A 24109-nucleotide genomic window follows, 5' to 3' on the forward strand; every position below is an offset into this window, starting at 1 on the left:
TAAAGATAAGACCCAAATAGTTTTAAACGAGTATTGCAGATCGATGGATACACGAAGGGTTGACCACGCAGTTTATTTAGGGATTGATATTCGACCACAAGTAGAGCAAATAGTCCTGCATAATCTCATGCCAATTGTTAAGAGAGCTAGACATAATTTTGGCAGATGGAATAATTTACATATGACAATTATGGGGTGGTGCAACATGATAAAGATGATGTTTCTCCCTAAGGTCCTATATTTATTTCTGCCCATTCCACTAGAGTTTGAGAAATCCTGGTTTAATATGCTGGATCAACTAATAATGCAGTTTATTTGGTCATATAGCAAGATTAGGAGAGCCAGTAAATATATGACATTGTCTAAGGAGAAGGGTGGTTGGTCTCTTCCTAATTTTAAGCTATACCAGGTGGCAGCTGCACTACAGTATATGCATCCCTTGTTTAAAATTAGCAGTTCAGTGAGGGTTGAAGGGTATGTCCCGAATATCTATGAATTATCAATTGGTCCTGCTGCTAATGGTGCATTGCTGGCATTTTTGGAAGCCAGCTACTTTAAGAAGGTTTGGTTTAAAGTTCTAAACGCAGCTTTTAGATGCTGGGACCCTTGGCGGAAGAGAATTGGGCTTGGCAGATACAATTATTATACTCTGATTACGAATAACACTCTGTTCCCCAAGATATTTAGAGATAACTATATGGTGAGCTGGAATTGACAGGGGATTCAAAGATTAGGTGATTTTTTTGTAGGATCTACAATCACTACATTTGAGAATCTACGGGAGAAATTTGGTCTGACTCAAAGGGAATTTCTTTAATATTTACAAGTAAGGGATTTTATTCATAGGAAAACTGGGGGGAGCGGTAGGATTTGCAAACTGCTCTTTGCTGGAGATAATGATATCTAGTGACAAGATTACTATAAAGTCAGTTTACGCCAGATTGGATGATGAATTACCAGAGGACTTGGCAAAGCATAGCTACAAATGGTGTGTTAAACTTAATGTGAAAGCATCCCTTGGGTTAGGGTGTAGTACCCTGATCTCAGCGTCCCTCCAGGCACAGCATTAAGAAACGATTTTTGATCTGTATTTCACTCAGGGGAAGATAGTAAAGTGGTGTCGGGTAGAGGGGATACATTGCCCAAGATGTCAGCTATATGGAGCCGATTTAATACACATGTTTGCTACATGCACAAAGTTGTCGACTCTGAGGAAGAAGGTTGAGCAGTTTATCAAAGATGTTGCCAGTCAAGATGTTGAATTAACCCCTGGAGTTGTAATACTCAGGGTATCGGATTTAATTGAGCCACGTGTTTCTAAGTTTATTTTTGCAATCATGTCTGTGTATCGACTCTGCATCTCCTCTGTATGGTTGGATCAACAACCCCCCACATTCCAATTCTGGTTAGATCGCCTCTTTTTGATATGTCAGTTGGAGCATGCATTGTATGAGTGAAAAGGGAGGGAAGGGAGACGAAAGGGACAAGCCACGTGGGGAGCATTGGGTTGATGGTTAGCTAATAGGCAATGTAATGGCAGAGGTGATGTAGATTTGGATAAACGTTCTTTTGTATATTGTAATATGAATGTTTGAAATGATGAATTTGTATTTGTACTCTCTTGGGTAAATTTAAAAAAAAATAGTAATAAAATGAAAGAAATGTACATCATTAGATATCAATTATGCATATTATTTAATGATCTTATATTCCCTTCATTCACTGATCTGAGCTTCTATACTTTTGCACTGTAAATGAAGTGTGTATAGATACTCAACACTGAACAGTTGGGGGAAAACAGTCATATGGACTGTAAAAACCCCATAAATATATGGCACGTTATTTCAAATTAACATTGCTATGAAACACACTCACTACAAATATTTACCTAAATGTTTTACCTACACTTGTTAAATATTATAATGTATTATAGTTTTATAATACAATTAATATGTGTGAATGATAGTTGTGGGAAAATTGGGCTGATTGCAGAAGCCCCCTAACTTTTCCCCCCATTTTTCACCTATACTGGTGTTTTTCTGACTCTGATGGTGCACTGGGCACTGCTAACCAGTCTCAGGGCCTGTGCTCTGATTCAAATGGATATGCAAAATTAGGCTAATTATAATTGACTGTACTAACCTTCCTATAAGTCCTTAGTATATGGGAGGACATGTAGGTTTAGGGCCCCCAGCATAGGTAGTACACCCATAGGTTCACTGATGTCATTTTAAAGGCAGGCATGCCTTGCCTGCTGCTTTTAAGTTAAAGTTAACTGCAAATCAAACTTTGGAATTAAAAGTACTTCCAAAGTCCTAAGCTACCTTATTTTTACATATAAGTCACCCCTAAGGTGTGCCCTAAGTGTCCCGAGGGTTGTGTGCAGTGTGATTATAAGCAGGGACTTTATAAAAAAATGTTTTCTAAGCCCTCATGAGGGAAAAATTGCTACATTTGTTTTTCCCCATTGTAGTGAATGCGCTTCGTAGGCTAACATGGAGAGACTTTAGTTTTAAAAAATGAAGTCTTAGGGGCATATTTATACTCTGTTTGCGCCGAATGTGCACCAAAAATTTTGACGCACAATCGGCGCAAATCCTGCCCCATATTTATACTTTGACGTCCGACCCCGCGGGCATCAAAATTCCACCATGTGCGTCATTTTTTGGAAGGGGGAACCAGCCTTGCGTTAATTATATGCAAGGTAGGCGTTCCCTTCCAAAAAATTACTTTAAGGCTTGTGCCCCATATTTATACTCTGACGTCATTTTGACGCACAGGAGGGGGTGGGCCTTAAAAAACGGCGCACAGCCTGATGGGTGCTGTTTTTTAACGCCTGGGTCAGGGCTGTCGTTAAGGGACCTGTGGGCTCGGAAGGACCCCAGAGGTGCCCTCCCCTGCCCCCAGGGACACCCCCTGCCACCCTTGCCCACCCCAGCAGGACACCCAAGGATGGAGGGACCCATCCCAGAGAAGTTGAGGTAAGTTGGGGTAAGTATTTTTTTCCGGTTTTTTTAAGTGTCATAGGGGGGCCAGATTTGGGCCCCCCTACATGCCACTATGCCCAATGACCATGCCCAGGGGACATAAGTCCCCTGGGCATGGCCATTGGGCAAGGGGGCATGACTCCTGTCTTTGTTAAGACAGGAGTCATGTCAATGGAGGTTGGGCATAAAAAAAAATGGCGCAAATCCGGTTTGAGGCCTGAATTTTGCCTCAGACCTGAATTGCCCCATTTTTTGATGCACAACCCCCATTTTCCCATACGCCGGCGCTGCCTGGTGTGAGTAATTTTTTTTTACACACACCAGTCTGCAGCGCCGGCTAACGTCATTCCATAAATAAGGCGCCCGAATGGCGCGTTGGAATGGCGTTATCCGGCGGTAAAATTTTTGACGCACAACTGCATTGGCGCAGTTGTGCGTCAAAAAGTATAAATATGGGCCTTAATTTCCATAGAAAGGAGCTAAATATAGCATGTTTTGTGTCAAATGAAAAGTTATAATAAATCCAACAACTTGCCACTGTTAAATATAATATAACTTGAATCTAGAATGGGTTTTAGAACTCTTTCTAAAAACTTACCAACTTCAGCCCTGTAGTGCCCTTCTCTGATTGATCAGCCTCTCAGCCTGGCTCAGGCTACCTTGATGAGGTGTGAAGTGGCATGGGCTGAAACAAAGGAAGCATCTGGTGGGAGCAAATCTGCCTCAGCAGATGGTAGAACAGGATAGGGAGAACAGCCAAACTGGATTTCAAAGGAGGGAAGGACATTTGGGACAGCAATTGTACCACCCCCATTTCCTGCCACCCCAGATAACCAGGTGCCCCCTGATTAGATTAAGGAAGGGGTGTCTTGAGGGAAATTTAGCCATACCAGTGGGTATGGTAAGCCAGATCTATACTCTAAGATTTCATTTTTGCCATCTTGGGTTTTGGAGGAATGTTGCTCCCTGGGATTGATTTTTGCCACACTTCCTAGGAAGTGGTCACTCAAGAGGGTAGTGGCCTGCACCTGATTGGACAGAGACCCCCTGCTTTCCACCCCAGGAGCAATGATAAAATTAGCAGAGCTGCACCCCACTTCACATCCCTACTGCAACAAGACAAGTTGAAGAGGGACTGCCTTGCTGGACCCATGTCCTGTGTCTGGACACTGCCCTCAGAAGGAATGCACCAGCTGCACACTTGGGCTTCACCAAGAAAAGGACTTTGCCTGTCTTCTACTGCTTCAAGAAGGGACTCCCTGTATGCTACAGGTATAAAATAGCTGACCAAAGTCCCATGCATCAAACCCTTATGTATGTAACTGAGCAGTGACAAGTGGGAATTTTTGGATTTGATCCAGGTGCATTCTGGAAGTTGGAGTCCTAACCCCCAAGGAGCATCTCAGAGCTTCTGCAACCTTGGGGTGAGTTGTTGACTCCTAAAGAACCTTAGAGGAACTTTTCGAAGAAGATCCAGAAGTTTGGAGCAACTTTGGAAAAAAGCTCCATAAGTCGACCCACCTTACATTGTGAGTCAAGCTGGCTTATGTCGACTGCGACCCGGCCTGACTTGCAGGTTCATCCCACTAAAAAGCTCCGGAGCCCCAGACTCCCAGGATTTCACCGGGGGCTTGTGGAAGGGCAATCCGACTATGTTGCATTGAAATCGGCTTGCTGTGGAGGGTCGCCCGACGTCAGAGAAACAAAGCTTCAAAAATGTTTCTATGTCCTCATGTAAAAAGTTGATCGAGGCTTCCCGCGCAGTGGATCCGAGGAGGGCTTGATTTCATCTTGGTCCTGAACAAAGATTTCCGTCCCAAATAAATCATCTAAGTCCGAACGTAGACTCCTTGACTGAGGACTCCTGTCACAAGTATCTGAAGAGGGCTCCAGGGAGGTCGGATTCAACTTGTGACTTTGCCCCTGGTCTACAAAATCTTCAAGAAAAAGACTAAGTAAGAAGGTAAAACTTTAACCGAGGCCTCCCGCTCACTGTGTCCGAGCAGGGCTCCATCAAGGTCAGCCTCAAATTTTGACTTTGCCCCGGTCAAGTGCGACCAGATGTCCAGAATGGCGCTTTTGATTTCTATGTGCTTTGAAACATTTAGGGGCATATTTAACAGCCCCTAGTACCATTCTAACACCACATTAGCATCATTGTTTTACATTAATGTGGCGTTAGAAGGCCAAAAATGCTGCGCCATATTTACAAAGTGGTGCAGTGCATGCATTGCGCCACCTTGTAACCCATTGCACTACATTATGCGAGTGCCAGGCACAATGTATAAAAAAGATGCATTCCCCTTTTAGGGGAGCAGCAAAAATGGCACAAGGAAATCTAGTAGATTATCATGTGTCAATTTTTTTCGGCACTTTTAGCGCCTGTTCAGAGCAGGCATGCACTGTGCAGGAGTAGAGGCAAATTTTTGGCGCTGCTTCTGCAGAGTACATCAATAGCGTAATTATGCTTTTGCCTCCTACCCTGCACCGTTGCACGTGGTATTTTAAATACGGGGCACAAAAGTGCAGGAAAAGTGGTGCTCCACTATGTGCCGCACCACTTTTCTTAAAATGTCCCCTTATTCTTTGAAAATTCATATCTCTGGTTCCCTTTATTGGATATTGGTTGTTTTAGTGCCATGTTAAACATAAAAATGTAATCTATTTTTATAAATTAGTGTTGGGTTTTTATTGTGTTTTGCGTTTTACTTAATTACTGTTTTGTGATTTTGAAATGCTTTACACACTTTTCTCCTAAGTTACACCTAACTGCTTGTTGCCAAGCTACCAAAGGTTGAGATGGGATTAATTTATTGAAACCCTTACTGGACCTAGTGGGGATTTGTGGCCTAGTGCTAAGAGTAGGTTCTTGCTTGCCATTACCAATAATCCACTTTCTAACAATAGTAATAGGTGAAAGGGCATATAAAGACATCACCCTTTGTAGGCTTCATGATGGTATTAAATCTGATAATCCATTGAACAGGACCAGAGTATATCTGTGGTGTAATTATTTTCTTATTTTTCCAGCTGTTCTTCAAAACATATGTTTCTGTTTCTCTTCAGTAGATCTTTGTCCTGATTTGTAGTTTGTGATCTGTGTTACCAATTTAGAGCTATCTTGGGTGTTTTCTTACAAGAGTAAGAACATTATGAAGACACCACACTTGGTAGGATGTATAATGTCTTAATTTTTTGTTTTAGAAGTCCCAGTAGTTTACTATGACATTTTTTCAGTAATAATCCTCCTTCAAATTTTGTTTCAAGAAGGGGAAGGTAAGAATGTGGTATTTTATAGGGTGATTTCTGTTTGAATGTAAGGTTGCTATCATCCCACTCTGTCCACCCAGTTGTATATTTTAAATCAATGGTGTTGTGTCCAGATGTAACATGTGCTCCTTCATGAAAAATAATGGCTATTCAGATATATGTTGTACCAGAAAAAGATATTTGTCCAGTTTTAAAATTTGTCATTTGAGTTTCCAATGTAGTTCCATTTTCATTGCATCGTTAAAGCATTATGATCATATACTTGCCAGTTCATCTTATGTTCAAAGTTGATAGAAGATCTGACTTACATTTTGTGCAGGTATTATTCTGTGATGCATCTTCAAACAATTTCTCAAAACTTAATGTTTTTCAGTCTGGTAGAGTTAAGTAGATAAATCTTTATGAATCTATTTCTGTTTTTGAAGCAAAGGAGTAATTTTCACAATCATGCTGCCATGAGTAACTTAGCCCAAATAGCTCATCAGTAGATACAATCTCCTCTTCTAAAATACCAAGTAGGACCATCAAACATTCTTGTGTATCTTCTTGATTTTTTTGAGTGAACAGTACACATCCAGTGCACATATCTATAAGATCTCTGATAAAAGATCCAGAATATGTTTTTGTTCTAACATGCATTCTAACACGTTAAACAGATCAAAACAAATCAAATCATTAACATTTATAAAGCGCGCTACTCACCCGTGCGGGTCTCAAGGCGCTAGGGGGAAGGGGGTTACTGCTGCTCGAAGAGCCAGGTCTTGAGGAGTCTCCGGAATGCGGAGTGATCCTGGGTGGTCCTGAGGCTGGTAGGGAGGGTGTTCCAGGTCTTGGCTGCCAGGTAGGAGAAAGACCTCCCACCCGCCTTGGAGCGGCGGATGCGAGGAACGGCAGCGAGCGTGAGGCCGGTGGAACGGAGGAGACGGGTGGGGGCGTAGAAGCTGAGGCGTCGGTTGAGGTATTCAGGTCCCTTGTCGTGGAGGGCTTTGTGAGCGTGGGTGAGAAGTCGGAAGGTGATCCTTTTGCTGACTGGGAGCCAATGCAGGTGTCTCAGGTGTGCGGAGATGTGGCTGTTGCGGGGTACGTTGAGGATGAGGCGGGCGGAGGCGTTTTGGATACGTTGCAGACGTTTTTGGAGTTTTGCGGTGGTCCCACCATAAAGTGTGTTGCCGTAGTCCAGGCGGCTAGTGACTAGGGCGTGGGTCACGGTTTTTCTGGTGTCAGTGGGGATCCAGCTGAAGATCTTGCGGAGCATGCGGAGGGTGAGGAAGCAGGAGGAGGACACGGCGTTGACTTGTTTGGTCATGGTTAGAAGAGGGTCCAAGATGAAGCCGAGGTTGCGGGCGTGGTCTGAGGGGGTCGGTGCGGTGCCAAGGGCCGTGGGCCACCAGGAGTCATCCCATGCGGTCGGGGTGTTGCCGAGAATGAGGACTTCCGTTTTGTCTGAGTTCAGTTTTAGACGGCTGAGCCTCATCCAATCTGCGACATCCTTCATGCCGTCTTGTAGGTTGGTCTTAGCACTGGCGGGGTCCTTGGTGAGGGAGAGTATAAGTTGAGTGTCGTCGGCGTAGGAGGTGATGATGATGATGTCGGCGAGGGGGCTCATGTAGACATTGAAGAGTGTCGGGCTGAGCGAGGAGCCTTGAGGGACGCCGCAGATGATCTCGGTGGGGTCTGAGCGAAAAGGTGGGAGGTAGACTATTTGAGAGTGGTTGGAGAGGAAGGAGCCGATCCAGTCCAGGGCCTGGCCTTGGATCCCGGTGGAGCGCAGGCGGGTTTTTAGGGTGCAGTGACAGACAGTGTCGAAGGCAGCCGAGAGGTCGAGGAGGATGAGGGCGACTGTTTCACCGTTGTCCATCAGGGTTCTGATGTCGTCTGTGACTGAGATGAGGGCGGTTTCAGTGCTGTGGTTGGTTCGGAATCCGGATTGTGAAGGGTCGAGAAGGTTGTTGTCTTCCAGGAAGTTGGTAAGCTGTTTGTTGACGGTCTTCTCTATTACCTTGGCAGGGAAGGGGAGGAGCGAGATGGGGCGGAAGTTCTTCAGGTCGCTTGGGTCAGCCGTGGGTTTCTTTAGTAGGGTGTTGACTTCGGCGTGTTTCCAGCTTTCGGGGAAGGTAGCAGATGAAAATGAGGAGTTGATGATGGTCTGGAGGAACGGGGCGATGATGTTGTCAGCTTTATTGAAGATGAAGTGAGGGCAGGGGTCCGAGGGGGCGCCGGAGTGGATCGAGTTCATGCTGGTTTTGGTCTCTTCAGTGTTGATGTGGGTCCAGGCGTTGAGGGTGATGGCAGGGGGTGTGGGTTCGGTGTTGCTTGGCTGGGTCTGGTGTCCGAAGCTGTCGTGGAGGTCAGTGATCTTGCGATGGAAGAAGGTGGCGAGGGAGTTGCACAGGTCTTGCGAGGGCGTGATGGCGTTGGTGTTGGCCTTGGGGTTGGAGAACTCTTTAACGATGCTGAAGAGTTCTCTGCTGTTGTGGCTGTTTTTGTCCAGTCTGTCGGTGAAGAAATTCCTTTTGGCTGCGCGGATCAGGTGCTGGTGTTCGCGGGACGCGTTCTTGAGGGTGGTCATGTTGTCAGCGGTGTGGTCCTTGCGCCAGGCTTTCTTGAGGGCGTGACAGGTTTTCTTCGATTCCTTAAGGGTGGCAGAGAACCAGAGAGGTTTTTTGGTGTTGGCCTGTCGATGCGTGCGTCTGAGGGGAGCAAGGTTGTCTGCGCAGTTGGTGATCCAGTTCGTGAGGATGGGGGCTGCGTCGTTGGGGTCGGTGGTGAGGGTAGGTTGGTTGACGGTGAGCGCGGAGAAGAGCTGTTCATCGGGGATTTTGTTCCACTGTCGACGAGGGATGGGTTGAGTGCGGGGGTGGCAGGTCTCGCGTCGGAATGTGAAGTGGACACAGCTGTGGTCGGTCCAGTGTAGAGCGGAGGCGTGGCTGAAGGAGACGTGTTTGCTGGGGGAGAAGATGGGGTCAAGCGTGTGTCCGGCGATGTGGGTGGGGGTGTTCACCAGTTGCTTGAGGCTGAGGTTGGCGAGGTTGTCGAGCAGGGCGGTGGTGTTGGGGTCGTTGTTGTGTTCCAGATGGAAGTTGAGGTCGCCTAGGAGGATGTAGTCCGGCGAGGCGAGGGCGTGCGGGGAGACGAAGTCGGTGATGGAGTCGCTGATAGGGCAGCGCGGTCCGGGGGGACGGTAGATGAGGGATCCTCTGAGGGTGGTCCTGGGGTCGGTGCGAATCTGGAAATGCAGGTGTTCTTCGGCGAGGGGGGTGTCTTCGGTGGAGGTGGTGACGCTGATGGAGTCTTTGAAGACGATGGCGATTCCTCCTCCTACTTGGTTGGTGCGGTCTTTCCTGGAAATCTTGTAGCCTTCGGGGATGGCTATGGCGATGTCTGGGGCCGAAGAGGCGTTCATCCAGGTCTCCGTGATGAAGGCGACGTCCGGTGCTGTGGAGTCCAGGAGGTCCCAGAGTTCAACGGCATGCTTGTGGACGGATCGAGCGTTGACCAGGATGCATTTGAGGTGGCTGATGGCGCGTGGGCTGGTGGTCATGGTAGTTGTGTGGTGGAAGATACGTTTGCAGGAGTGGCAGGCGAAAGGTCCATGGGTACGTTTTGGGTTATCTTGGAAGCAGGTGTTGGAGCGTCCTGGGTTGAGGGCGTGGAGGGTGGTGGGGTCGTAGCGGAGCAGAGGGGTTTGGGAGTGCTGAGGACCAGGGGTCGTGGCGCTGGGCGTGGGCCAGGCGCGGACGGGCGCAGCCGGTCTTGCCTCTGGCGCGCCTCCGGCACGCCCGCTGCGCGCGCCCGCTGCACTTTCGCGCAGCGGCCCCCATAAGAGGGAGGAGGGGGGGGAGGGGTCAGCAGGGGGCGAATGGAAGCTGGGGGGCGGGGCGTGCAGGAGGTGGCGGCGGGAAAGCGGAGGGAGGGGGGGACAGGTAGAGGGGAGAAGAGCTGGGGTGGGGGGGTTAAGGGTGGTGGGGGTGAGTTTTAGGAAGTTTAGGAGTTTAGGGAGAGAGATAGGAGTAAGGTTGGGAAGATAGGGGAGGGGGGTTGTAGAGGTGAGTGAGGGTGAGAGGTAGAGTGAAAGGATAGGAAGATAGGGGTGGTAACAGAGGGGGTGGCGAGTGGTGGGGAAATATAGAGAGATAGGTAGATAGGAGGAGGTGGTGAGTGAGGGAGACGGATAGAGAGATAGAGAGATAGGAAGATAGAGATGGGGGTAGATAGGGGTGATAGACAGGGGGAGAGACGAGTCAGGAGCGGGAAGAACCAGGGAGTAGGTAGTAGTTATCTCTTTTGGGAAACAGAGCTAACAGAGGAAGAGGAGCGGGGAGCAGGAGGGAAAGGAGAGAACAGGAGGAACAGAAGACAGAAGAACAGAAGACAGAAGACCACAGAAGAAGAGGAGCCGAATACACAGAAGACAGAAGACCACAGAAGAAGAGGAGCCGAATACACAGAAGACAGAAGGCCACAGAAGAAGCTACAAAAAAAGAGGAGCGCAGAGGACAGAAAAGTACAGATGAAGGTGAAGAAGAGGAGCGCAGAAGACAGAAGAATACAGATGAAGGGGAAGAAGAGGAGCACAGAAGACAGAAGAATACAGATGAAGGTGAAGAAGAAGAGGGGCGGCGAGCAGCAGAGGAAGGAGCCAAGAAGAGGGACAGAGAAGAGGAGGCACACGCGGGTCGCGGTGCAGAGGAGAGGGAGAGAAGCACACAGATGAAGACAGAAGACGGGGAGCAGGAGGGATAGAAGAGTACAGAAGAAGACTACAGAAGGAGAGCGCAGAGGAAGAACAGAGAAGAAGAAAAGAAGCAGGAGAGAGGGTGAGTAGCGCGGGGCAGGGCGAGGGGCTGGGAGGTGGGGGGGTACTTACTGCGAGGTAGCTGGGCTTGCTGGGAGGTCTCAGGAACCTGGGCTGGAAGAGCTGGAGGAGCTGCAGCGGCAGGGGGAGCGACCTACCCTAGGGTCAAAGTACATGCTTTCATTATTTTTCTCTTTAATGGCATGAACCAGAGAAGAAGAAGAGAATAGTGCATTACAAACTACATTGGCATAGCAGTTGACTCCAGAGACGTTTGAGAACTGGTAACTAATAATTTCCAATTCACCTTTCTTCTCTTTTTTCCTCTTTATCTCAGGAACGTCATTATGATCCTTTGACATCTTTTGTTTTGGTAAGATTCAAGGCTTTTTGTTAACTGGGTACTGTCCTAAATGATGAGCACACAGGCTTCTCAAATAGTTATACTCTATTACACACATTTAATCAGCCTTTGCTTTACTGTCATCAAACTCTTTCAGATACAAACCAGACAAAGTTCTAGCCCATGATGATGCTATATATGACATACTTTTCTTTGAATACGGTGGTACCAATGTTAATAAATGCTGCAGCTACACCTTTGAGACATATGTATTATCAGAGCATATTCTGGAGATATTGAAAACTGCTTTCCTGAAAACATACAAACCTTTTACAAGCAAGAAATGCACAAAAGACCTTGTTATCTGTTTTACAACTTCAAGTTCATCAAATTGAATTGCTAGGTATTGAACCTCATTTCTGTTTGGATACAAAATGAAATCAATTATTTTACCCATGGCTCCATTAGCTAATCCTTCCTCAACTTTCAAAATCACCCAATAGTACTTACAAACATGTAAACTCTTTTCAAATTCCGCAGTTTTGGAAGCTCACCTCTCCTAAGAATTCATTTTTAATTGTAGTTTTTTGGTCAACAATATTGTCACTCCTTGGTGTTCCATTTTAACAATTGATTTCAGTTCCAATAGTTGTTCTTTCTCCAGTTTTAATTTCTTCAAGACTCTGGAAACTTTGTGATAAGCTTCACCAGATAGCCTTTGGTATTCCAGTACTTTATTATGTTCAACAGGTAGCATAAGAAGATGATGCAATGTAATTCCTTTGATGTTGTGTGCAGCTAATCCAGTAGGGACTGTTACTACACACAACAAAATATAGGGGGTCATTCCAACATTGGCGGTAAAATCAGCTTACCGCTGTCAGAAGACCGCCAACATACCGCCGCGGCCGCGATAAACGGCCACGGTCATTCTGACCCACAACAGGCAAACCGCCAAAATACAGACATCCACAAAAGTCCGCAACACCAAAGGGCAGCGAGAAACTGGCGATGACCAAACCTACACCGTCACGCCAACAGAAATACACCCACACTATCACGACACACGAATCCACGTGGCGGTCTTTCAACCGCGGTATACCATTGGCGGTACACACCAGCGCGCTCATAATACACACACACTTACAAAACACAGCCACATTGGACAATTCCAAATACACACACCTGAGACACATACACACACCACTCCCACACACCCAACACAATATAAAACACACACCCACATCACACACAAATCCCCACTGCTACAGAATCGGGATCACGCACTGAGAAATAGAGATCTGAGCACCCAGACGCGCATTTTACTTTCACCCAGCAATATTTCCACGCACTTCACACAACACACCAATACACCAATACACATCACCACACAATCCACCCCACACCACCCCATGGCACCACAAAGACACCCCAGGTTCTCGGAGGATGAACTCAGAGTCATGGTGGAGGAAATTGTACGGGTAGAGCCACAGCTCTTCGGGACACAGGTGCAGCACACCACCATTGCCAGGAAGATGGAGCTATGGAGTAGAATAGTCAATAGGGTCAACGCTGTGGGACAGCACCCAAGAAATAGGGACGACATCAGGAAGTGGTGGAACGACCTACGGGGGAAGGTGCGTTCAATGGTATCCAGGCACAACATCGCGGTACAGCGGCCTGGCGGCGGACCCCCACCTCCTCCCCCAGATTTCACAACATGGGAGGAGCAGGTCTTGGCAATCCTGCATCCTGAGGGCCTCGCAGGAGTATCTGGAGGAATGGACTCTGGTAAGTCAAATCTTAACTACTTCATCCCCCCACCCCACCAGCATGCCAACTCATACCCCCACCCTCACCCCCATCATATCCTGCTCCTTGCAAATTTCTCCCCATCACAGCCCACCCATCCCAACCCCAAGCCCTGCATGCGGCCACAAAGCATGTACACCCATCAACAAAGCATGCCCACTGCACATACCCATCCCCCCCAAACCACTGTCACAAAAGCCCCCACACGGGAATGCCAGCACTGGGGTACACGGGCACCCACCCATTACACGCAATGGCACACACAAATGCAATAACCATACTTTTATACCCCTGCAGGACCCGAACACCACGTCACCGCGCAGGAGGGTCCACAAATGTCCACTCCACCCCCAGAAGAGGCCCACAGTGAGGACAGCACCTCTGTCGACCTGAATCTAGATGACCAGCCCGGCCCATCGGGGACCTCTGTTCCCCTAAGACAGCCACAGCCCATAGCAGACCTTCCCCCCTCTGGTAACACCAGCACAGCACCCACCCAGCGGGCCCATCCCTCTGTCCCCAGGACACGTCAAGCAGCGGTGTGTCCACCACTACAGGGCACCCAGGTTAACCCACCACCCAAACAACAACAGGGACAGTGGTAGTGGGCACACGGTCCAGGGGACAGAGGCACAGGGAAACAGGGGAACTGGGAGGACTGCTGTGCGACAGGGGGGGGACAGGCCCAGGGAACCCACTCTCCACGAGGCCCTCTCCTCCATCATGGGAGCCTACCACCACTCCCAGGAGACGATGGCAACGGTCCTGGCCAGGTTTCAGGAGATCCAGCTTCTGCAGGAGGAACAGTATTTGGGCTTCATGGAGGAACTACGAAACATCAGTTCCGCCCTGGGCACCATTGTAGGGGCTCTGAATCAGGTAGTCACCACATTGTGGGACACTGTGGCCCCACAAAGGGCCCCTGACACTAGCATGGACCAAGAACTGCCTACCACCTCTGCCGGCGTTAGTGGACAGGAGGCCCCGCCACAGGACCAACAGGCCACCAGCACCCCACCCCCTGCAGAAGGAGAACCACCCCGCAAGCGGGCCCTGAGATCCAGGAAGAAGACAGAGTAAGATGCCAAGACCCTCGCCAGCAAAGGATACCTCCCTGATTGTCATCCCACTGTCCCACATTGACACCCTCTCCATCCTTATACTGCCCATGCTCCACTTTCAACAGGCATTTGGACAATGCACCTGTGATACTAATAGTCTGGACTCTGCCATGGACCATCCTCCACCATCACCCCTCACCGATTTGCAATCACCCACCAATATAGAGCACTGAAATAAACACAGTTATTGCACAAAACAATCAGGAGTCTGTCTGTGAGTGTGTACAAATGTATTAGACAGTACTGTGCCAAAAATGCATATTTACATTGTGATGCCAACATACCACTGTCACACAGCTGTAGTCCATGGGGAAACAAAGCAGATGTCACGCAGTGGGGCCCACATCTCTGAAATTGGAAGGGAAAGTCACAACTCAGTTACCATACACTGGGGGAAAAGGTCAGACAGGAGAGAGGTAGTTGGGGCTAAGTATATGTAATATGCCGGGTTGGAATCTTACCTGTGTGTCATTGAAAATACTGCTGTATTACTGCGTTCCTGTTGTCTATGTCGTCCTCTTCGGCTTCCTCTTCTTCACTCTCCACAGGCTCCACAGCTGCTACACCACCACCATCTGGACCATCCTCCTGCAGAAAAGGCACCTGGCGTCGCAAAGCCAGGTTGTGAAGCATACAGCAGGCCACGATGATCTGGCACACATTCTTTGGTGAGTAGAATAGGGATCCACCTGTCATATGGAGGCACCTGAACCTGGCCTTCAGGATGCTGAAGGTCCGCTCGATCACCCTCCTAGTTCGCCCATGGGCCTCATTTTACCGTTCCTCTGCCCTTGTCCTGGGATTCCTCACTGGGGTCAGTAGCCATGACAGGTTGGGGTAACCAGAGTCATCAATTAGCCACACACGTTGCCTCTGGAGTTGACCCATCACGTAAGGGATGCTGCTATTCCGCATGATGTACGCATCATGCACTAAGCCAGGGAACTTAGCATTAACATGGGAGATGTACTGGTCTGCCAAACACACCATCTGTACATTCATAGAATGATAACTCTTCCTGTTTCTGTACACTTGTTCACTCCTGCTGGGGGGTACTAAAGCCACATGGGTCCCATCAATGGCACCTATGATGTTGGGGATATGTCCAAGGGCATAGAAATCACCCTTCACTGTAGGCAAATCCCCCACCTCAGGGAAAACGATGTAGCTCTGCATGTGTTTCAGCAGGGCAGACAACACTCTGGACAACACCTTGGAAAACATAGGCTGGGACATCCCTGATGATATGGCCACTATTGTTTGAAATGACCCACTTGCAAAGAAATGGAGCACTGACAGCACCTGCACTAGAGGGGGGATACCTGTGGGTTGGCGGATTGGTGACATCAGGTCTGGCTCCAGCTGGGCACACAGTTCATGAATAGTGGCTCGGTCAAGCCTGTATGTCAGTATGACATGTCTTTCCTCCATTGTCAACAGGTCCACCAGCGGTCTGTACACGGGAAGATTCCTCCATCTCCTCGCATGTCCCAGCAGACGGTGCCTATGAAGGACAACAGCGAGCACAGAGTCAATCAACCCACAGGTACGTAACCACAGCTTGCACTAAACACGATTCCCAATGCATTGAATGGCTTGTATGAGTGTTGATGCAAGGCCTAGGTATGTGTGACGCAGTCAAAAGTAAGCCATGTGGGCCCTTGAAATGGCGGATGCCTGACCTGTGAAGTGCGACAATGGGATGTGAGGTAAATGCGCTGGCGTGGCACACCGTGGCGGTAGGCGGTCAAAGACCGCGGCGCAAAGCAGCATTGGTTAACATTGAGCCCTATGGGTCTCAGGAGCCAATGACGATGTGCGCCGGCGGTCGCGGTACGCACCGCCGCGGGCGTGACCGCCATTTGCTATCAGCTTAATCACTCGATACCTGATCTTCGACAGGAGAGGACCTACACTGCAAGTGCTGCTGTGACCTCGGTCTGGAAGCGACGATGGCTCATGCGACTGGGGAAAGGGCCCCTGCCTTCACAGCTCAGGAGTTGGAGAAACTCGTGGATGGGGTCCTCCCCCAGTATGCGCTACTCTACGGTCCTCCAGACCAACAGGTAAGTACACTGAGGCCATGCTTAGTGGCCAATGCCTGTGTTGAGTGGGGTGGATGAAAGATGTTGGGGAGGGGAGCGATTGAGGCATGCATCAAACGACGGATGAGAGCATGTACCACATGGCAAGGTTAGGGATGGGGGGCCAGTCACATTGAGGGTGCAGAAGGTGATGACTCTTTTTCTCCCCCTGTACATTTCACATAGGTCAGCGCCCACCAGAAGATTGATATTTGGCGTGCCATCGCCAAGGACGTCCGGACCCTGGAGGTCCACCAGAGACGGGGCACCCACTGCCGGAAGAGATGGGAGGACATCCGACGCTGGAGCAGGAAGACGGCGGAGGCTCAGCTGGGGATGGCCTCCCAACGTGGGAGGGGTGCCAGTCGGACTTTGACCCCCCTGATGTTCCGGCCTACCCCGATTTGGATGGGTGCGTGAGGACATCACAGCAGACACAAGGGGGTGACTACACTCTTATTCTGGTGACTTTGCGCGCAGTGGAGGTGTCTGGGTGGGGGAGAAGGGCTATGGGTCTCCCTAGGTGAGGGTGAGTTCTGTAGGCTAGGCCCCTCCGTAAGGCATGGCCCTGTGCCCCCGCCCCCCCCACCTCTGTAGGGTGCAAAGTACAGCTATTCATGGCCCTGTGTCATCTATGTGTGCAGATGGAGGGCCATGCAACGGATTCCGATTTCACCAGTGGGACGGAGGGCGAGGGGAGCTCCACAGCGGGGACTCGGGCAGACATAAGTGACACGGACTCGTCCTCTGAAGGGAGCTCCCTTGTGGTGGCGGCAACATCTGTGCCCCCCGCAACAACAGGTACAGCCGCCACCCAGCGCACCAGCACCGCCCTCCCAGCAGCCCCTCAGCATTTGCCCCGTGCCCGCTCACCCAGGAAGGTGGGCATCTCCTTCGCCCCAGGCACCTCAGGCCCTGCCCCAGTCAATCCTGCTGCCCTCAGTGAGGAGATCATTGACCTCCTGAGGACGCTCACTGTTGGGCAATCTACCATATTGAATGTCATCCAGGGTGTCGAAAGAGAGGTGCACCAGAGTAATGCATACCTGGAGGGCATTCATTCTGGTCAGGCTGCCCTTCAGCGATCGTTCAACACTCTGGCCTCAGCACTGATGGCAGCCATTGTCCCTGTCTCTAGCCTCCCCCCTCCAACTTCCTCCACCCAGACCCTATCACCTGTACCTCTGCCTATCCCAGACACACCATCAGACCAGCCTGCACACACCTCAACACCCAAGGGAATCTCAGGCAGACATAAGCACCACACATCACACAGGCATTCACACAAGCAACATCCACATACAGACATAACAACACCCACTGCCTCCACTGTGTCCCCCTCCTCCTCGTCTCCCTCCTCCCTCCCTGTCACGTCTTCACTCACACCTGCATGCACTACATCTTCAGCCACGACGTCCATCACCAGCACACACACCAGTGCAGTCACCACCCCCACTACCATTTACACGTCCCCTGTGTCCTCTCCCAGTGTGTCTGTGACCCCCTCTTCCAAGATACACAAACGCAGGCAGCCACCCACCCAACAGCCATCCACCTCACGACAGCCTCCAGCCCAAGCACCTGCACCCAAAGACACCAGACTTCAAACTCCTACAACCACATCCTCTTCCTCCACTCCCATACCCACTACACCTACCCCTGCCATTGCTCCTAAAAAGCTTTTCCTGTCCAAACTTAACCTCTTTCCACCAACTCCCCCACCCCGTCCATGTCATCGGACTCCAGTAAGCACCTCACCCACCACAAATCCGGGCCCTGTCATGACAGTCTGCCATGGACTATGGAGTCCCCCACCCTCCAGGGCAGCCAGTTCAGTACGGAGCCAAGGCACGGGCAGCCCACCCCCGGAGAAACAATCAAAGATAGGCAGTGGCCGGCGCGAGAGGGTCAAGACACCAGGCACAAAAACCCCTACCATGGCTCCTGCAGGAGGTGTGGAGACAGCAGTCACACTGCCCAAGGTGGGGAATTGCCACAGGCGATCAGGGAAGGCTAGGAAGGGCAGCACGCCCGACAAGACCGCCATCAGCCCAGCTGGCCAGGAGGGCCCCGCCAGCCCCATCCAAGGTGGGCAGGAGGCCACCAACATGCCCGGCACTGCAGCCCAGGAGGGCCACGCCAGCCACAGGACAGATGGGCAGGAAGGCACCGCCAGCCACAGGACAGGTGGCAAATGAGCTCAACGCCATGGCCAGATCCGCTGAACTGGGCCCTTCATCTCAAGCACCGCTGAACTGGGCACCGCCGTCTCAAGCACCGCTGAACAGGGCACCGCCGTCTCAAGCACCGCTGAATTGGGCCCTTCATCTCAAGCACCGCTGAACTGGGCACCGCCATCTCAAGCACCGCTGAACAGGGCACCGCTCTCTCAAGCACCGCTGAACTGGGCCCTTCATCTCAAGCACCACTGAACTGGGCCCTTCATCTCAAGCACCACTGAACTGGGCACCGCCGTCTCAAGCACCGCTGAACTGGGCACCGCCGTCTCAAGCACCGCTGAACTGGGCCCTTCATCTCAAGCACCGCTGAACTGGGCACCGCCGTCTCAAGCACCGCTGAACAGGACACCGCCGTCTCAAGCACCGCTGAACTGGGCCCTTCATCTCAAGCACTGCTGAACTGGGCCCTTCATCTCAAGCACCGCTGAACTGGGCACCGCCGTCTCAAGCACCGCTGAACTGGGCCCTTCATCTCAAGCACCGCTGAACTGGGCATCACCGTCTCAAGCACCGCTGAATAGGGCACCGCCGTCTCAAGCACCGCTGAACTGGGCCGTTCATCTCAAGCACCGCTGAACTGGGCACCGCCGTCTCAAGCACCGCTGAACAGGGCACCGCCGACTCAAGCACAGCTGAACGGGCCCTTCATCTCAAGCACCGCTGAACTGGGCACCGACATCTCAAGCACCGCTGAACAGGGCACCGCCGTCTCAAGCACAGCTGAACTGGGCCCTTCATCTCAAGCACCGCTGAACTGGGCCCTTCATCTCAAGCACCGCTGAACTGGGCACCGCCGTCTCAAGCACCGCTGAACTGGGCCCTTCATCTCAAGCACCGCTGAACTGGCCACCACCGTCTCAAGCACAGCTGAACTGGGCACCGCCATCTCAAGCACTGCTGAACTGGGCACCGCCGTCTCAAGCACCGCTGAACAGGGCACCGCCGTCTCAAGCACCGCTGAACTGGGCCCTTCATCTCAAGCACCGCTGAACTGGGCCCTTCATCTCAAGCACCGCTGAACTGGGCACCGCCGTCTCAAGCACCGCTGAACTGGGCACCGCCGTCTCAAGCACCGCTGAACTGGCCACCGCCGTCTCAAGCACCGCTGAACTGGGCACCGCCGTCTCAAGCACCGCTGAAAAGGGCACCGCCATCTCAAGCACCGCTGAACTGGGCCCTTCATCTCAAGCACCGCTGAACTGGGCCCTTCATCTCAAGCACCGCTGAACTGGGCACCGCCGTCTCAAGCACCGCTGAACTGGGCACCGCCGTCTCAAGCACCGCTGAACTGGGCCCTTCATCTCAAGCACCGCTGAACTGGGCACCGCCGTCTCAAGCACCGCTGAACAGGGCACCGCCGTCTCAAGCACCGCTGAACTGGCCCTTCATCTCAAGCACTGCTGAACTGGGCCCTTCATCTCAAGCACCGCTGAACTGGGCACCGCCGTCTCAAGCACCGCTGAACTGGGCCCTTCATCTCAAGCACCGCTGAACTGGGCATCGCCGTCTCAAGCACCGCTGAATAGGGCACTGCCGTCTCAAGCACCGCTGAACTGGGCCGTTCATCTCAAGCACCGCTGAACTGGGCACCGCCGTCTCAAGCACCGCTGAACAGGGCACCGCTGACTCAAGCACAGCTGAACGGGGCCCTTCATCTCAAGCACCGCTGAACTGGGCACCGACATCTCAAGCACCGCTGAACAGGGCACCGCCGTCTCAAGCACAGCTGAACTGGGCCCTTCATCTCAAGCACCGCTGAACTGGGCCCTTCATCTCAAGCACCGCTGAACTGGGCACCGCCGTCTCAAGCACCGCTGAACTGGGCCCTTCATCTCAAGCACCGCTGAACTGGCCACCACCGTCTCAAGCACAGCTGAACTGGGCACCGCCATCTCAAGCACTGCTGAACTGGGCACCGCCGTCTCAAGCACCGCTGAACAGGGCACCGCCGTCTCAAGCACCGCTGAACTGGGCCCTTCATCTCAAGCACCGCTGAACTGGGCCCTTCATCTCAAGCACCGCTGAACTGGGCACCGCCGTCTCAAGCACCGCTGAACTGGGCACCGCCGTCTCAAGCACCGCTGAACTGGCCACCACCGTCTCAAGCACCGCTGAACTGGGCACCGCCGTCTCAAGCACCGCTGAAAAGGGCACCGCCATCTCAAGCACCGCTGAACTGGGCCCTTCATCTCAAGCACCGCTGAACTGGGCACCGCCGTCTCAAGCACCGCTGAACTGGGCACCGCTGTCTCAAGCACCGCTGAACTGGGCCCTTCATCTCAAGCACCGCTGAACCATGAGCACCAGGGGCTGGTCCGCATCTTAGTCGGGCAGGGCTGCACGTACCAGTCTGGGCACCAGGCCCCACCCAGAACCAGTGGAGACTGTTATCCACTTGTGAGACTGTGGCTTTGCACTCGCCAGGATTGAACAGTGGGCAACCCACCCACTTGTGAAACTTGAGAGACTGTGGCTTTGTACTCCCCAGGATTGCACAGTGGGCAACCCACCCACTGTAGAGACCTGAGAGACTGTGGCTTTGCACTCGCCAGGATGTAACATTGGGCAAGCCACCCACTGTAGAGACTTGAGAGACTGTTGCTTTGCACTCCCAGGATGGCACAGTGGGCAACCCACCCACTGTAGAGACTTGAGAGACTGTGGCTTTGCACTCCCCAGGATTGAACAGTGGGCAACCCACCCACTGTAGAGACTTGAGAGACTGTGGCTTTGCACTCCCCAGGATTGAACAGTGGGCAACCCACCCACTGTAGAGACTTGAGAGACTGTGGCTTTGCACTCCCCAGGATTGAACAGTGGCCATGGAGGCCCCTCGTGGATCTGGTGTCGTGGACTCATCTGGCTGAGGTGCCCCCCCTTCCCTTCCCCCTGAGGTGCCTGTAGTTTTGCTATCTGATGCCCCTGCAGTGTTCTCTCCATTGGAGTCAGGTATCTTGTGTGGGCTTTGCCCATGTGATTTGGGCACAGTGGTCCACGGACAATACATGCTACAATACTCGGACTTGTACATTTATGTATATAACAGTTTTTGATGTAGAATTATATTTTTAAGCCAGTAATACAATATATTCCTATGTTTAGAGTCATTTCATTTTGTGTTTGCATTCTTCCGGTGGGGCTTGGGGGGTGTCACTCTGATGTGTTGATACGCATTGATGTGTGTGTTGTAGTGGGTGAGGGTGAGGGTGGGTGTGTCGCGTATGTGTGTACCCGTAATATTTTCTCCACCCCCCTCCCCTGTGTCGTAGGTGCAGTACTCACCGTTGTCTTTTGCGCCGGCGTTCGTGCTCCTGGTAGAGGAGTAAGAACACAATAGCTGGGAGTATGTGGAGTTCGGGTTCCATGCTGTCCTGATTCCTCATGGGCTGTATGGAGGTGAGCGTTTTCCCTTCGAAGTCCTGTTTCTGCCGTGTTTTTATCGGCGGGGCTACCGCCCCGTAAAAGGTGGCGGATTGGTAGGTTGTGATAGGGTGGGCGGTACATTGTCTTCCGCCTGTCTGTTGCCGGTGACCGCCACGCTGTTTGTTTGTGCCGCCATGGCGGGCGGTGTGGTAATGTGGCGGTCTCTGTTGGCGGTTTCCGTCAGGGTCGGAATTCCATTTTTTTACCCGCCAGCCTGTTTGCGGTTTTACACCGACCGCCAGGGTTGGAATGACCCCCATACTCTTTAGTCTTCTGTAGATAAGAGGTTAAAACTTGGATTGACAAGCTTGTGTAGCTGCCAGCTTATCTCATGACATACAAAAGAATTGACTCAAAATGTAAACATTTACATTGATGGTTTTCGTGGAGGAATCCATGCTCTAGGTTTTTCTTTGACTTCCATATATATTTCACTCTGCTCATTATTCAGTTGTTCTATTAACTGTTCCAAGTCAAAATTTTCTTCTCTTGCTTGTTGAAATGCTGTCTCCACATCATTCATCACTATGGCGGCTTCTTTTTCAAATATTGTCTGTCCATGAGGATCTTGACTGAAAGGTCTGCAACTCTGGCTGTTTTGTGAACTATCCTTTGCTCAGTAGCAATTGTTTCCTCTTGTTAAGTTTTTTCATTTCACATTATCAGATATTTGGGAAATATTGGACACTCAATGCTGTCTTTTACAGCATTAAAAGAGTTTTCAAATTGTCCAGGTAACTCTGTTTCAGAATGCCCTGGTTTGAATAGCTGGGGAATTACATTATTTTTCTCAGTAGTTTGACAAGTATGTTTTCTATGGTTTATTAAGTTACCTTTTCCATGCCAAACCAAACAACTGTTGCAAGCAACTACAGCAAATTTAGCTTCATCAATGTTTTCTAACACATTGTTTCTGTACCTATAGTGTTGCAGAATTTCATATACATATTTTTAAGATGTGGAGTTCTTCTTGGATAGTAGGTATTCAACATATTTTTTTTACAATATCTGTACTCTCTGGATTAAACTCTGCTAGGTATTGAATTTCTGGGAAAGACTTCAAGACTCACTCTGTTTTGTATGTAGGCAAGGCTTAGACTAACCCAAACTATTCCCACAGACTTAAGTACAAGCTAGTTGAAATCAACCTGTCACAACACTCAAAGTAACGTATCTCCATATGTCAAAGCATTTTTAAGCTGAAACTGTACAGTTTTTTGGATAGAGATGTTTCTGCATACATTTTCTCCCAGGTTTCCTTCATCTCTGTTTGCTCTGATTTTGTGATGTATGAAGAGACATAGCGAGCAGCAACAATTGAGCTGTCTGCAACAAACTGTATGTCATATTTGCTTTCCTTAACTTGAAAATGACAGGATTATAATAATTAATATATTTAGAGGCCTCTCCTCAGAGTTTATGTATTTTTTAGTGACGTTCTTGTCAGTGTATGCCTGATCACTCTTCCTCTGGAAATGATAGGCCTTTGAAATCTAAAAGGACACTTCATGGAAATACTTGCCACATCTATGTGTTTGCAAGTGTATAATTAGCATGGGATGGTGCATGTAACATACTGGTCTGCGGAAGACAGTACTTACCCATTGTTGGAAAATGGGTTATTGGTAAGGGCAGGTAAGTACCTACACTTAGCAATAGGCCACTAACCTCCACTTGGGTCCAGTTAGGTCTCAGTAAATTAAACCCAGCTCAACCCTTGGTAGCTTGCCAACGAGCGACAAGGCTTAATTTAGGAGACAGAGGCCCTCATTACAACTTTGGCGGGCGGCGGAGGCCGCCCGCCAAAGTTGCGCGTCGTGAATACCGCACCGCAGTCGGAAGACCGCAGCGGGTATTCAGAGTTTTCCCCTGGGCTGGCGGGCGGCCGCCGAAAGGCCGCCCGCCAGCCCAGGGGAAAACGACCTTCCCACCATGAAGCCGGCTCGTAATCGAGCCGGCGGAGTGGGAAGGTGCGACGGGTGCTACTGCACCCGTCGCGTATTTCACTGTCTGCTATGCAGACAGTGAAATACA

Source organism: Pleurodeles waltl, chromosome 3_1 (assembly GCF_031143425.1).
Source record: "Pleurodeles waltl isolate 20211129_DDA chromosome 3_1, aPleWal1.hap1.20221129, whole genome shotgun sequence".
Classification (NCBI taxonomy): Eukaryota; Metazoa; Chordata; class Amphibia; order Caudata; family Salamandridae; genus Pleurodeles; species Pleurodeles waltl.